Genomic DNA, 17,033 nt, shown 5'->3' on the forward strand with positions numbered 1-17,033 from the left:
AATATTACTACATAGTTATTAACCCATTTGTATATGTAGGGTTCTTCTCCATTCTTAATGAAGCCATACGTTCTGATCACTTTATCAAAATGCATGTTCTAACTCCGAAATGCCTGCTTAAGTCCATAGATGGACCTTTAAAGCTTGCACACCTTAGACTCATCTGTGAATATGAAACCTTCAAGTTGTATCATATACACCTCTTCTTCTAGCTCTCCATTTAGGAAGGCTGTTTTCACATCTATTTACCATATTTTATAGTCTAGATGTGCTGTTATCGTAAGCATAATTCGATTAGACTTGAGCATTACCACAGGAGAAAATATCTCGTCATAGTCAACACCATAATGCTGACAGTAACCCTTGGCAACCAGATGGACTTTATAGGTCTCCTCCTTTTCATCTGCACCCTTTTTTTTTTGATGATCCACTTACATCCTATAGGTTTTATCCCTTCAGGTGGGTCAACCAATGTTCATACATTATTGATTTTCATGGACTTCATTTCGGATTTCATAGCTTTCAACCACTTATCAGAATCAGACCTTTGCATTGCATCCATATAGGTGATCGGATCCTCATTGTTCTCATCGAGTTCGACTGGATCCCCATCCCAGAATAAGAAACTATAGTATCTATCCAATTGATGCGATACTCTATCAGATCTTCTTAAAGATATTTCTGCAATAGGTTCTGGATTTGATTTAATCAAGTCCGACTCAATGGGTTTACTAGATTGTATCGGTTCTTCTACTAATCAAACTTCATCAAGTTCAATCTTTGAGGTATTAGTTCCTTCACCAAAGAACTTCTTTCCCTATTACTGACGAACACCTTCTATTCATCAGCAAGGTAGAAGTAATATCTCTTGGTCTCTTTTGGGTACCCTATAAATAGATATTTGTCAGACCTAGATCCAAGCTTGTCAGTTTTCAAATGTTTGACATAAATCGGACATCCCCAAGCTCTCAGTTGAGAGAGTGGTGGCTTACGTCCTCTTCACATCTTATATGGTATTTTACTTACAGACTTACTTAGAACTTTATTTAAAATATAACAAACCAACTTGAGTGCGTATCTCCAAAAAAAAATCAACAAACTTGTAAAGCCCATCATGGACCGAACCATGTCTAATAGGGTTCGATTTCTCCTTTCTGATCACCATTATACTGTGGTGTTCCAAGAAGGATCCATTGTGAGAGAATTTTATTCTCTTCTAAGTATGTCAGAAACTCACTAGAGAGGTATTCTCTTCCTCGATCAGACCGAAGAGTTTTAATACTCTTTTTAGTTTATTTTTCTACTTTATTTCAGAATCATTTGAATATTTCAAATGATTCTGACTTATGTGTCATTAAGTAGATGTGTCCATACCTCGATAGGTTACCTGTAAATATAATAAAATAATAATATCTACCTCTGGTACTAGTGTTCATTGATCCACATACATCAGTATGTATCAGACTTAAAATTTTACTGGCTCGCTCACCTTTTCTAGTAAAAGATGATTTGGTCATTTTTTTAAGAAGACAGAACTCAAAGGTTGGGAGTGATTCACAATCACTGACTTCGAAGATTTTCTCTTGTGTCAACCTGTTTATTCTATTCTTGTTAGCATGACCTAACCTACAATGCTAAAAATAGATATTAAAGACATCACTAATTCTAGGATGTTTGTTGGATGTATACATTACACTAATAGATTGTGATAATATGTAAATACCATTATTCAGTTATCCATTCATCATATTAACACCATTCATAATGATATTAAAATTATTTTTTTTTATTAAAATTTCATAACCGTACATGGCCAAAAGGCCTACAGAAATAATATTCAATAAAAAAGAAGGACAAAAGTGATATTTACTTAGAACAATTACATTAGGCTTGAATACAAGTTTAATAGTCCCTAATGCTAGAACTGAAACTGATCTTCCATCTCCAATATTAAGGAATCTTTTTCCTTCTTCAAATCTCCTACTGACCTACAAACCCTGCAATGAATTGTAAATATTAAAAGAGCTTCTGATATCTAATACCTAGGTAGTAGAATCACAAATTGAGAAATTACAAGGTGTTATCATATAATTACCTTATCCAACAATAATTTGCTTCTTTCTCGATCTGTTCAGATCAAGAGAGGCAATATATTGAGGATAATTTCTTTTTCAGTGCCCCTACTTCTTGCAATAGAAGCAATCTGCCTGACTCTGATCGGACTTGGAGTTCTTGGTCTGACAGGTTTGGATGCCCCAGCACCTTGCACCCTTTTCTTATTCTTCTTGTTCTTCTTTCCTTTCTTAAAGGATCGACGTCCAGAAGAAGATCCTTCTACAACATTCACTGACTCCTTTTGAAGCTGATGATCCTTCTCAAAGTTTTGCAGTAATCCCAGCAAACTGTGGTAGTTAACTGTAGGCTTTATCATTCAAAAATGAGTAAGAAAAGGAAGGTAGGACTTGGGCAGAGAGTTCAGAATAGCATCTTTTCTCTCAACTGCTTATGCAGGAAAAAGTCGAGCTAGCTTAGGCACTTAATCATCTCGATCATGTATAATACATGATTAGTGACTAATGCTCCTTTCCTCATTCAAGCGTTGAAGATGTGGTAGTGACATATATGATCCTCTATTCAATTAAATTTTTGAAAAATATATAAAAGCCAATCGTCAAAAAAAAAAAAAAAAAAAAAAAAAAAAAAAAAAAAAAAAAAAAAAAAAAAAAAAAAAAAAAAAAAAAAAAAAAAAAAAAAAAAAAAAAAAAAATCAACTGTTGACGGTTGAGCGACCTTGTATTGTAATTAATTTGTTAATAAATAAAATATATTTTTGATATTTTCATCACAAGTTTTCATCTTCTAATGAACTTCATTGTTATGATAAATCTTTAAGACTATTTAGGTTCGATAAAGAGAGAATTTATCGATTAGTCTTAAAACTGTTCATGACCAAATGATAGGCTGTTAATAAGGATGACAGCTTCTATCGAGCATAGGTCACTGTAGGCCATATGGGTTGGTTGTTCTCTTAACCAAAGAGTATGGAGACACTGGTATGGCATACAGGTGAGATATAAGGTACATCATCATTGAACTTGACCAACTCAGAGCATTCTGCTGTCAAGAATGTCTCTGATGGGATATAGGTATAATGTTCCTTAGACCTGAGATCGCCTCAGTGACTTGCAAGCAACTCACTGTGCTTTGTATTGGACTAACTAATTTCTAATTCAGTGATGGAAGCTTTTGGGTAAGTCAAATACTTGTGAAGTCAGAGTGTGATCAAGATGGGATTGACCACTCCAAGAGTTGGAGAAGAATGAGTCGCAGTATTTCAATTTGGCAAAACCTGACCAAGATAATCCATCAGATGGATTTGATATTTTGAAATACAATGTGGACAACCTGATCAAATTGACAGTTGAACTCTGAGGTATCTATGAGCATTTTGGTTAAGGGAATGAATTATATGAAAATATATCCGCATGGGTTCTAAGGATGTTGTTCTACACATTCTACCTATCCGGCGTCGGTACCATTACTAGATGGTCACTTTGATAGTATAAAAATTTATTCTTACGCTACTGACTTAGGTTTGAACCTATGAGGTTACACACATTAGAGTTCACATCGATCGGATGGTTGATCAACGATTAAGAATCATTCTAGGGTTAAACGATCAATACGATTGACATTTAACCTAGTGTAAGTGTTGCAGGAGGATCGATTAGTAATTTGATTGCTAATTGGCTTAATTTGATTAACCAATGGGTTGAGATTAAGTTAATTGAATATAATTTAATTAGATTTGATTTTGCTTGATTGGATCAAGTTCAATTGATTTATTGGATAAGCCAAGTGCAAGAAAAAATTAGTCCTAGTCCAATTAGGACTTGGATCAACCTAATTTCTAATTTGATTAAAAAATTAAATCAGATTTAAATTAATTTAATCTGATTAAATTATTTTCTTAATTGGGTTAAGACCTATCTTAATTAGGTTGATTTAGTTTTGGTTTGATTTGGTTTGAGAAACCAAATTTGAACAAGTCATAGATTAATCCTAGTAAGACTAGGATTCCACCTTGCCCACCTTAGCCCCCCATGCCCACTCTCTCTTATTTTGTGCGAAAAACCTTCTCTCCAGGCCTTCACACATGCCCAAAGCTTTCCACTCTTTCTCTCTTACATGGAATATGGTTATGGACCAAGTCAAAGTAGGAATTAATTTGGATTTCAAATTCTATGAGATAGAATTTTAGGAAACCAAAACTCTTTCCTTATAGCACTGATTTTATCCAAATTTTTTTTGAAATTTTTGTGGTCTTTATGGCAAATATATGTGCCCTTTTTTGGTTATCCATAGCAAAAAAAGAGTGAGGGGCACCTAAGAGTTGGGCACCACTTGTCTTGCCCTGTTTGGATTTTTCTGGACTAGGTATTTGAACTAGACAAGGATCTTCATATCTCATTATTTAAGATGAATTTTTTTTTGAAATATTTATAAATTATATATCATTATGAGACCTTTTCATGTGTGAAAATTAGAGAAAAAAGTATTGAGGTGTAGAGTTGTAATAGACACAAAACTAGGTGTCTAGGTGAGAGCAAAGAGAAGAAGAAGAGGGTCTTCTTCTAGGGTTGCTGAGTTCACCTTTTTCCTTCTTCCATTTATGAGTTTTCTAAGAGTGTCTCATATCTAAAACTCTTTCTCCTACTTCTCATCTTTGAAGAGTCCAATCAAGAAGGAGGCATCTAATCGACCATCGAAGAAGGATCAGCATAGTACTAGCATACTGTGCTGATTTCCTGGATCAGAACTTCTGATCGTGATTCATGGGCTCATGTGAATGACTCCTAATGGTCAGACATGTGTGCGGCTCACAATATCATCCTCAAGTCAGGATCAGCAAAGTTAGAATATCTAACTTACAAGGTAATAGATCTGATCTATTATATTTTACATACATTAGATGTAGTATAGAAACAAGTTGATCTGATCAATATGTAGTTCTTGCTCTTTATATTTTAATTTATGATTTAATATCATATAATAATCATGTAATAGAATCTTAGATCTAGGAATTCTCTAGTTTTATAAGATAAATTTTGATTTATTTTAGTCTTCCGCTGTCTGATCTTGAAAAAGTTTCAAGATCTAACTCTGAAATCCTAGATCTGGTTCCTTCAATTGGTATCAGAGCCTAAGTTGTTTATTACATAATTATTTATACATACTTAGATTATTTTTTAGATTAAATCTAATTTATAATCTGATTGTTAAATTTAAAATTAAAATTTTTAGATCAATCACGAACTATAGGTTATCCTGCTATAAGGTTTATCCCTTACAGTGCAAAGGTTGTCCTAGTTCGTGTAGATTTATCTTTAATCATAAATTTGTTAGATATGATCTAGATTAAATTTATAATTTATTATATTTAAAAAATATTTAAATCTAAAATGAAATCTCTTTTTTAATAATTTTTGTGCAAAGAACAATCATATATTTGTTTGAAAAATTTACGTAGTTTAAAGTTAAAATTATTTTAATTACATGAACCTGTTTAGATTAGATCTAAAGTAGTTTCATGCTTATTTCACTTGTATTTTGATTATGAATCAAACATGCAACTTGGTTGGTAAGAACCATGTTGTAAAAATATTTTATAAACATGAAAGTTATTTTCGAAAAGCCGAACCCCAACCCTCAGCCCAAAACTTAATTGAGAATTAAGAAGTTATTTGATTAGGTTCTAGGATTGTGAATTGAAGAACCTAAGATACAAACCATAACACATTGGGTTAATGGGTTAGTGAAAATTAGGTCCATTAATTGGGTTAGACCTAAGGTTAGATTAAAGATGGACTTAATTAGAGAATTGACTAAATCTAATCAATTGTTGTCTTAGATTAGGTCAAAGATTCTCTAGATCAATTATAATAGTTATAGTTGGTCAAGTCCATGTCTTTAACGAGAACCAAATGGATTTGATTCTTAGCTAAGTGGTCTAGCACGAACTATTAAGTTGATCTAATCGAAACTAATTAAACCAGTTGGTGTCTAAGGTAAACCAGATTGGTGGTTTTTAATTGGCAGCCCACTTATCTGGCCATTTCTGATGGTGTTTAAGGCAAGCTTTGACAGATCCTCCCACCGATCGAACTTACCTGGCCTCTTGGTAAAATTATATTTTGATCGGATCACTTGACTATTCGAGCTGACCCATATCAGCTAGGTAAATTAGTGTGACTGATTTAGGTGCTCCTAGACCAGCCCTTTTAATGGTCTCCCTTAAGCTGACTTGGTGAAGCCAGTGGGAGGATCATGATAAGCTGGTTCATCTGACCTCCTCCTCTAAATCAATTAAATTCTCTAAAATTATTAGGTCCTTAAAATAAAATAGTTATGATGATAACTAAATCATAGCCTCCCATTAAGTGGATGATAATGGGTCCATCAGTTGGATAATCATTGGAGGCCCAAAGGCCTGGTGCTTATCGACTGATGGAATTGTCATTCATAATATGATTTTTTGACTGCATCTTTCTAAATGGTGGTTAGATTAGCCAACCAAAATTGGGCCTAATCATTCATTGGCTAGATGGGCCAAGTATGGTCATATTAAAGGTTGGACCTAACCAGACCTTTTCAGTGGAGGCCAAAACCTACAGATTAGGGACTGGGGCAAAATTTAAATTACTAAAAATTATTTAGAGAAATAATTGGTTATGAACCTACCCTTAGATGTATATGGGTTGGCCAACCAAAGTTGGGCTTGTGTGCAGTCTAAGTGGATTCTAGTACCCACTAAGGAATTAGGGTAATTCTTCGAATTGGAGGTAGAGGCTACCAATTCTAATAAAATAGTGGGAGAAACCTTTTGATTAAAGTCTAAATCTTTAGGTTTAATGAATCAATTACTAATTAGGTTATGATTTTTTTTTGTGCAGATATGGCCACTTTCCTATCGCTCTGATTATTGTTGGACAATGATCAGTTGGTGGGATCCAACTTTGGTAGCTGGTACTGAAAGTTGAAGATAGTCCTGGAGCATGAACGGATCTTATATGTGATAACGGATCCTGCACCTGAGGAGCCAGCTGTCAATGCACGTGGAACAGTTAGAGACACTTATTAGAAGTCACTTAGTGATCGGATCACGATGTGCTGCATCATGCTGGCTGTCATGAGCAACGAGTTCAATCATAGATTTGAGACAGCTCAGCCAAAGGACATGCTTCAAGTGTTGGAGGATGCCTTTGGCACATCCAATGATGTGGAGAAGCACAAGACTAGTTGTGCCATCTTGAATGCCAAAATATGGGATGGTGCCTTTGTCACTGATCATGTATTGTACATGATTGAGCTGATGGAGCATTTGAGCAAGCTCGACTTTCCCTTGCATGAGCAGCTTGGGAAAGATGCAACACTGAACTTACTACCCAAGTCTTATCTCCCATTTCTCACTCATTATAGAATGACAAAGCCTGAAGTAAACTACCACGGGTTACTGGGGTTGCTTCAGAACTTTGAGAAGGATCACCAACTCCACAAGGAGTCGGTGAACTTAATAGGAGGTTTTGATGGAAAAAATGTAGGATTTCATGCATGAATTTCAAAATATTTTTGAAATATAATGCAGTAAAATATATAAATTAAATAATTTAATCTATAAATATATGTAATCAGATTACTAAACCCTACAACTAGGACCTATAACATGTCATATTGCATTTATAAGTCAAAAAATAAAAGCTTTGGTATTGATCAAATCAATACCCTAGATCTCAAACAGTTTTAGATCTAAAACCTAGATCACATCTAGGTAAGAAAAGAGATCAGATCTCTTACCTTCACGTGGGTCAAAAACTCCACAGTTGATTTTCTTTATTGCCTTTGGAGCCACACATGCATCCGACCTCTACAGGAGATCCACACGAGGCTGCAACAAAATCGGAGGTTCGTCGAACGAAGATCCGCTCGAAGTGCTAGCTTCTTGTGGATCCCTCTGGATGGTCAATCTAAAAATATTCTTCGGATCTCTTGGACATTCCAAGAGATGAAGAGTATGAGGAAGAATGAGGGAGAAGTCAAATCCTTGGATCTCCCTAAAATCAAAAATAATATATAATAGAAAAGGTTCTAAGAGAAGATAGATCTTCTCTTTCAGGACATCAATGATTGATGTCTTGAGAACATCTCTATGCTAGGATACGAGGAGACTTTCTTCTCTAGATATTTTCCAAACATCCAGATCTTATGTTATTTAATTTTTTTTATAGAAAAATCTCATGATTGATGAAGAAGAAAGGTTCTAAAAGAAACCTTAAGAGATGACCTTCTTTTCTTCTTTTTTTCTCATCAGAACATGATCAGATCATGTGCAAAATCAGATCACCATGCCCCAACTCATTGGAGCATAGATCAACCACACCATCCCTCTTTCTCTCTCAGATTTTTATTATATAAAAATTACAAAAATAAAGAGAAAATAAACTGAAAGAAAAATAATAAGAGAAGACAATCTTCTCTCTTACCTTTTGTCTCTACAAGACATCAACTTTTGATGTCTTGATAGAAGACTCTCCTCCAAGAAAATTGGTGCCTCAAAACACTCATGCCATCCTCTTTCTTTTCTACCTTTTCTATGGAAAAACCACAGATTTCTGACTCCCACCTCCTATCAAATAGGAGGTACCACTAGATAAGGTAGACTAGGTCAAATGACCTAGTCAAACAAGGAAACTATGGGGCATCCAACTCTTGGACACCCCTTCCCTTATTATCTACATGGAGATCAGGAAACCACACACAAAAGAGGTGACAAAAAGAAAAGATAGGCATGGAGAAAGTTGGCACAAGAGAGGGGAGAGGAGTTTTTGTCAAGAGAGACTTTTGCATAAAAATAAACCCAAACCACTTTCCATAATGAATGAAATCAAATATAATTCAAATCTCTAGAATAAGTGGTGTGAGATTATATTCCTTAGATGTAGATATCATAGAAAAATATCTAGAAATAAATATGTGGGCGTGGGCTTTCTTAGGTAGCGCAAGGGAGGAAGATGGAATCCTAGTCTAACTAGGATTCTCATGTAGACTAGGTCAAACTCTTTGAATCCAATCCAGATTAATTACAACCTAATTAAGGATGATCTTAGACTAACTAAGAGTCCAATTAAATCAAATTAAATCATATTTAATTTTGATTTAAATCTTAACTTAATTAAGAAATAGGTGCATACAAGTCCTAGTCGAACAGAAACTTGTTCTCCCTTGCAACTGGCTTATCCAATAAATTAATTAGACTTAATCCAATTAAGTCAAAACTAATTCTAATTGAATCAAATTCAATTAGACTTAATCTCGCCTAATTGCTCAATCAGATTGAGCTAATTAGCAATCCAATTACTAATTGATCCTCTTGCAACACTTGCATTAGGTCAAACATCAATCACATTGATTGTTTAACCTTAGAATGATTCTCAATCATCGATTAACCATCTGATTAGGTTACAACCTCTTATATGGGTGACCCTATATATTCGAACCTAAGCTAGTAGCACAAAAATCAATTTCTGTACCAGTCGAAGTAACCATCTAGTAATGGTTCCCGATGTCCAGATAGGTCGAATGTGTGCAAAGCAACATTCTAAGAACCCTGACCCATGGTTACCATATAATTCATCCCTTTGACCAATAATTCTCAAGAAGACTTTGAGTATGCTGTCAACACTCATATAAGTCATCTCTATTATGTCTCAAAATTTTGCAAATCTCATGACTCCTCACGAGGATTACCCAGGCCTAGGTTTTGCTAAATTAAAACACAGTGAGACATTCTCTTCCTAAAATTAATCAGGAGTGGTCAATCTCATCTTGACAAACACACTGACTTCACAAGTACTTGACTGTATCCAAAAATTTTTCGAACCTATATTAAAAATACAGGCAATCCGACATCAAAGTACAGTGAGTTGCTTGCAAGTCACCATGGTGATCTCAGGTTGGAGGGACACTTATACCTATTGGCCTTAGCTAGCTACTCTTGACAATAGAGTGTTACATTAATCACGTTCAGTGTAGATATACTTCTACATCTCACCTGGATGCCATACCAGTGTCTCCACATCACTTGGTTACGAGGACAACCAATACATATGGCATACAACGACCTACACTTGATAAGTTATCATCCTTGTTAATGACTTATCATTTGATCATGAATAATTTAAGAACCATCCGATAAATCCTCCTTTATCGATTGATTGTGGTTCTAAGAACTTCATCATAATTTAGGAGTTCATTTAAGGAAGATAAAACTTTTATGATGAACCTGCCAAATAACTATTATTATTAGATAATTGATATACTAATTTCAATCATCTACCACTTAGATGATTGGTTTTAGGATATATTTCCCAACAGGTTCATCTTCTGGTTCTCGACCCTTTGAGAAAGGAAAGAAGAACAAGAAGAAGAAAGTAAAGAAGATGCAAGTTCAGGCTGGGACATCAGTGCAGGGCCAGACCAGAAAGATCAAGCCCGATAAGAGTCAAGTTGAATGCTTCTTTTGCATGAAGTGGGGGCACTGAAAGAGGAACTATCCTCAGTACATTGCCTCCTTGGATCTGAACAGGTAGAGAAAGAAGCAAGTTGTTGCTAGGCAAGATATTTATATGATAACTCCTTGCAATTTCTCTATTTGTGATATAACTGACTAGGTATTGGATTCTGGTAGCCCTTACCATATTTGCAATTCGTTGCAGGGGTTGCAGGTTAGTAGGAGATTCGAGCAAGGCGAGAGGTTCCTGAACGTTGGAGATGGAAGACCAGTTCCAGTTCTAGCATTAGAAATCTTGAAACTTGTATTTGAGTCCCATACCATTGTTCTTAATGATTGTCATTTCTATCCCAGTTTCTTTTTAAATATTATTTCTGTAGGCCTTCTGACCAAAAATGATTATAAAATTTCAATAAAGAAATAAGTTTGTAATATCATTGTGAATGGTGTTACTATTTTTTGTAGACATTTGAACAATGGTGTGTATATATTGTCACAACCTATTAACGTAGTCTATTCTACTGGCAAGCACCCTAGATTAGATACTGTATCAGATATATACTTATGGCACTGTAAGCTAGGTCATATAAATAAGTAAAGGATAAATAGGTTGACTCAAGAGGGAATCCTCGAAGTCAGTGATTGTGAATCACTTCCAACCTGCGAGTCCTATCTTTTTGATAAAATGACCAAGTCACCTTTTACCAAAAAAAGTGAGAGAGCTACTGAGCTCTTGGGCCTAGTACATACTGATGTATGTGGGCCCATGAGCATAAGTGTTAGAGATGGATATTTCTACTTCATCACTTTCACGGATGATCTATCCAGATGTGGATATGTCTATCTAATGAAACATACGTCAGATTTATTTGAAATGTTCAAACAATTCTGAAGTGAAGTAGAAAAATAAACTGAAAAGAGTATTAAAACTCTTCGGTCTGACCAAGGAGGAGAATATATTTTTGGTGAGTTTCTCATATCTTGGAGAGAATGAAATTCTCTCCCAATGGACTCCTCTAGGAACACCACAGCATAATGGTGTGTCTGAAAAGAGAAATCAGACTCTGTTAGATATGATTCGATCCATGATGGATTTTGCCAGCTTGTCGATATCCTTTTGGGGATATGCACTCTAATCGGCCAATTATCTGTTAAATAGGGTTCCAAGTAAGTTTATAATTAAGACTCCATATGAGATATGGACAGGGCGTAAGCCAGCACTTTCATACCTTAGGGTCTGGGGGTGCCCGACTTATGTCAAACGGTTAGTTACAGATAAACTTGGATCTAGATCTGACAAATGCACATTCATAGGGTACCCCAAAGAAACCAAAGGATAATTTTTCTATCATGCTGATGAACAAAAGGTGTTCATCAGCCTTAAAGCAATATTTTTAGAAAAGGAGTTCCTTGGTGAAGGAACCGTTGCCTCTAAGATTGAACTTGATGAACTTCAATAGGTAGAAGGACCGACACCAATAGCTAAACCTGAGTTGGATTTGATTAGATCAGATCTGAAGCCCAATGTACCTACACCATTAAGATGATCTGATAGAGTACCGCATCAGTCGGACAGATGCTACAGTTTCTTGGTCCGGGACAGTGATCCCATCGAACTCGATGAGAATGATGAAGATCCAATCACCTATATGGATGCAATGCAGAGATCTAATTTTGAGAAATGGCTTGAAGCCATGAAATCCAAAATGGATTCCATGAAAGTCAACGATGTATTGACATTGATTGACTCACTTGAAGGGATTAAACCCATTGGGTGTAAATGGATCTTCAAAAAGAAAAGGGGCGCAGATGGAAAGGTGGAGACCTATAAAGCCCATCTAGTTGCCAAGGTGTATCGTCAACATTATGGTATTGACTATAACGAGACGTTCTCCCTTGTGGCAATGCTCAAATCCATTTGGATAATGCTTGCAATAGCTGTCCATCTGGATTATGAGATCTGACAGACGGATATAAAGATAGCTTTTTTAAATGGAGAGCTGACCGAAGAGGTGTATATGATACAACCTAAGAGATTTACATCCACAAATGAGTCTAAGGTGTGCAAGCTTTAGAGATCCATTTATGGATTTAAGCAAGCTTCTCGGAGTTGGAACATGCATTTTGATAAGATGATCAAAACATATGGCTTCGTTAAGAACGGAGAAGAGCCCTGCATCTATAAATGGACAAATGATCCAATTGTGATATTCCTTATCCTGTACGTGGATGACATTCTCTTAATCAAAAATGACATCCCCACACTACAGGGAATAAAAGTTTGGTTGTCATCGTAGTTCTCCATGAAGGACTTGGGTGAAGCATCCTACATCCTAGGGATGAAGATCTATAGGGATAGATCTAAAAAGATGCTTGGGTTATCCCAGTCCACATACATAGATACTATGCTGAAGAGGTTCAGCATGGAGAATTCCAAGAAGGGCTATCTACCGATAGGCCATGGAATTTATCTCTCTAAGAAGGATTGTCTGACAACTCTTAAAGAGAGAAAGCGTATGAGTAGAGTCCCATATGCTTCGACCATGGGATCTATCATGTATGTCATGATATGTATAAGGCCAGATATGGCATACTCACTAGGAGTAGTAAGTAGATACTAATTTGATCTTGGAGAAAACCACTAGAAAGTGGTTAAAGCCATCCTTAAGTATTTAAGAAATACTAAGGACTAATGGTTGGTTTGTGGTGAGTCAGATCTGAAACTTGTGGAGTTCACAGACTCCAACTTTCAATATGATCATGATGACAGTAAAAGCATGTCGGGTTATATCTTTACTCTGAATGGTGGAGCTATCTGCTGGAAGAGTTTCAAGTAGCATACTGTGGCAGACTCTGTTTGTGAGGTGGAGTACATCACAGCATCGGATGCTGCAAAGGAAGCTGTGTGGCTGAAAAAATTCATCACCGAGCTTGGACTAGCACCCTCCCTCGATGGTCCGATCTTGCTCTACTGTGACAACACTGGTGCCATTGCTCAGGCGAAGAAACCCAAAGCACACCAGCAGACGAAGCCCATTTTGCGCCGCTTCCACCTGATCCAGAAGATCATGGATCGAGATGATGTCACCTTCAGAAGTTCGACGGAAAAGAGAACCTGGCCGACCCCTTCACTAAAGCCCTAGTGATAAAGGAGTTCGACAACTACAAGTCAAAGATGGGTATTAGATATTGTCCCGAGTGGCTTTAGGACAAGTGGGAGTTGTTGGAAAATATGTCCTAAAAACCAATCGTCAACCTGTTGGCGGTTAAGCAACCTTGTATTGTAATTGATTTGTTAATAAATAAAATATATTTTTGATATTTTCATCACAAGTTTTCATCTTATAATGAACTCTATTGTTGTGATGAAGTCCTTAGGACTATTTAGGTTCGATAAAGAGAGAATTTATCGTTTAGTCCTTAAAACTATTCACGATCAAATGATGGGCTATTAATAAGAACGACAGCTTCTATCGAGCATAGGTCGATGTAGGCCATATGGGTTGGTTATCCTTTTAACCGAGGAGTGTGGAGACACTGATATGGCATACAGGTGAGATGTAAGGGTACATCATCATGGAACGTGACCAACTCCAGAGCATTCTACCATCGAGAATGTCTCTGATGGGATATAGGTATAAGTGTCCCTTAGACCTGAGATCGCCTCAGTGACTTGCAAGTAACTCACTATGCTTTTGTACTGGACTAACTGAATTTCTAATTCAGTGATGGAAGGCTTCTAGATACAGTTAAGTACTTGCAAAGTCAGAGTGTGATCAAGATGGGATTGACCACTCGAAGAGTTGGAAAAGAATGAGTCGCTGTATTTCAATTTAGCAAAACCTTGGCCAGGGTAATCCATCAGATGGAATTGATATTTTGAAATACAATGTGGACAACCTGATCAAAGTTGAAAGTTGAACTCTAAGGTATCGTATGAGCATTTTGATCAAGAAGATGAATTATATGGAAACTATATCCATATGGGTTCTAAGGATGTTGTTCTACACATTTGACCTATCTGGCCGTCGGGTATCATTGCTAGATGGTCACTTCGATTGGTACAAAAATTTATTTCTATACTACTGACTTAGGTTCAGACCTATGAGATCACACACATTAGAGTTCACAATCCAATTGGATGGTTGATCAATGATTAAGAATCGTTCTAGGGTTAAACGATCAATACGATTGACATTTAACATAGTGCAAGTGTTGCAGGAGGATCGATTAGCAAATTGATTGCTAATTGGCTTAATTTGATTAAGCTAATAGACTGAAATTAAGTCGAATTAAATATTATTTAATTAAATTTAGTTTGAGCTTGATTGGATCTAGTCCAATTAGTTTATTGGATAAGCCAAGTGCAAGAAAAAATTAGTCCTAGTCCAATTAGGACTTGGGTCAACCTAATTTTTAATTTGATTAAAAAATTAAATCAGATTTAAATATAATTTAATTTGATTAAATTATATTTTTAATTGGGTTAAGACCTATTTTAATTGGGTTGATTTGGTTTTGGTTTGATTTGGTTTGAGAAACCAAATTTGAACAAGTCATAGATTGAATCCTAATAAGACTAGGATTTCACCTTGCGCCACCTTAGCCCTCTATGCCCACTCTCTCTTATTTTGTGCAACAAAACCTTCTCTCCCAGGCCTTTACATACACCCAAAGCTTTTTACTCTTTCTCTCTTGCATGGAATGTGGTTGTAGACCAAGTCAAAGTAGGAATTATTTTAGATTTCAAATTCTATGAGATAGAATTTTAGGAAACCAAAACTCTTTCCTTATGGCACTGATTTTACTCAAATTTTTTTTTAAAATTTTTGTGGCTTTTATAGCACATATTATGTGCCCTTTATAGGTGATCCATGGTATAAAAAGAAGGTGGGGGCATCCAAGAGTTGGGCACCACTTGTCTTGCCTGTTTGGATTTTCTTTGACTAGGTATTTGACCTAGACAAGGACTCTTCATATCTAATTGTATAAGATGAATTTTTTCTTAATATTTTTATGGATTATAGAGCATTAAGAGGCCTTTGGGATATGTGAAAATCAGAAAAAAATAATGTTGGGGCATAGAGATATGATAGACACAAAACTAAGTGTCTAGGTGAGAGCATAGAGAAGAAGAAGAGGGTCTTCTTCTAGGGTTGCTGAGTTCACCTCTTCCCTTCCTCCATCTATGAGTTTTCTAAGAATGTCTTATATCTAAAACTCCTTCTCCTACTTCTCATCTTTGGAAGAATCCAAATCAAGAAGAAGGAGGAATCTGATCGACCATCGAAGAAGGATCAGCACAGTACTAGCATACTGTGCTAATTTTCTGGACCAGGACTTCTGATCGTGATTCGTGGGCTTGTGTGGACGACTCCTAGAGGTCGGATGCATTTGCAGCTCACAACGTCATCCTCAAGTCCGGATCAACAAAGTTAGAACATCTAACTTGCATGGTAATAGAACTGATCTATTATATTTTACATACATTAGATGTAGTATAGAAACATGTTGATATGATCAACATGTAGTTCTTGCTCTTTATATTTTAATTTTTGAGTTAATGTCATATAATAATCATGTAATAGAATCTTAGATCTAGGGACTCTCTAATTTTATAAGATAAATTTTGATTTATTTTAGTCTTCTGCTGTCTGATCTTTAAAAAATTTCAAGATCTAACCCTGAAACCCTAGATCTGGGTCCTTCATTATGAATGATAATTTCGATAGCCAGATGAGCACCAGACGTGTGGCACCTCCAATGATCACCTAAACCATTGGACTCATTATCACCCAACTTAATGAGAGGCTATGATCTAGTTATCGCCATAACTATTTTATTTTAGGGACCTAACAATTTTAAAAGATTTAATTAGTTGAATTGAGAGATCAGATGAGACTTGATCAGTTAATCTTAATCCTCCCACTGACTTCACCAAGTCAGATTTAAGAAGATCAAGCATAAGCTGGTCCAGCCAACCCATCATGAATCCTCCTACTGGCTTCACCAAGTCATAAAGAGGACTCAAGACAAGTTGAACTAGGGACACCTAAATCAATCATACTGATTTTTTAGTTAGCATGGGTCAACTCCAATCATTAAGTGATCTAATCAAAACATGATTCACCATGTTGGCCAAATAAGTGAGATGGATATGAGAGATATACCATTAACTCGATATAGACAATCTATGCGAGTAGCTCCCAATTAATGACCATCGATCAAAGCTGCCATACTTACCTTAGACACCAATTGGTTAGTCATTTTCAATTTGATCAACTTATAGACTTGGATTTGACCACGGAGCTATGATTGAAGTCTATATTAGTCTAATCAAAGACATGGATTTGACCAACTATAACTATTGAAATTGATCAAGAAAAAAAATTGATCCAATCAGAATTAACTTTTAATTAGATTTGATCAATTACTAACATGGTCCATTATCAATAATTTCTAATCC

This window comes from Elaeis guineensis, chromosome 1 (genome assembly GCF_000442705.2).
Source record: "Elaeis guineensis isolate ETL-2024a chromosome 1, EG11, whole genome shotgun sequence".
In the NCBI taxonomy this organism is placed as follows: Eukaryota; Viridiplantae; Streptophyta; class Magnoliopsida; order Arecales; family Arecaceae; genus Elaeis; species Elaeis guineensis.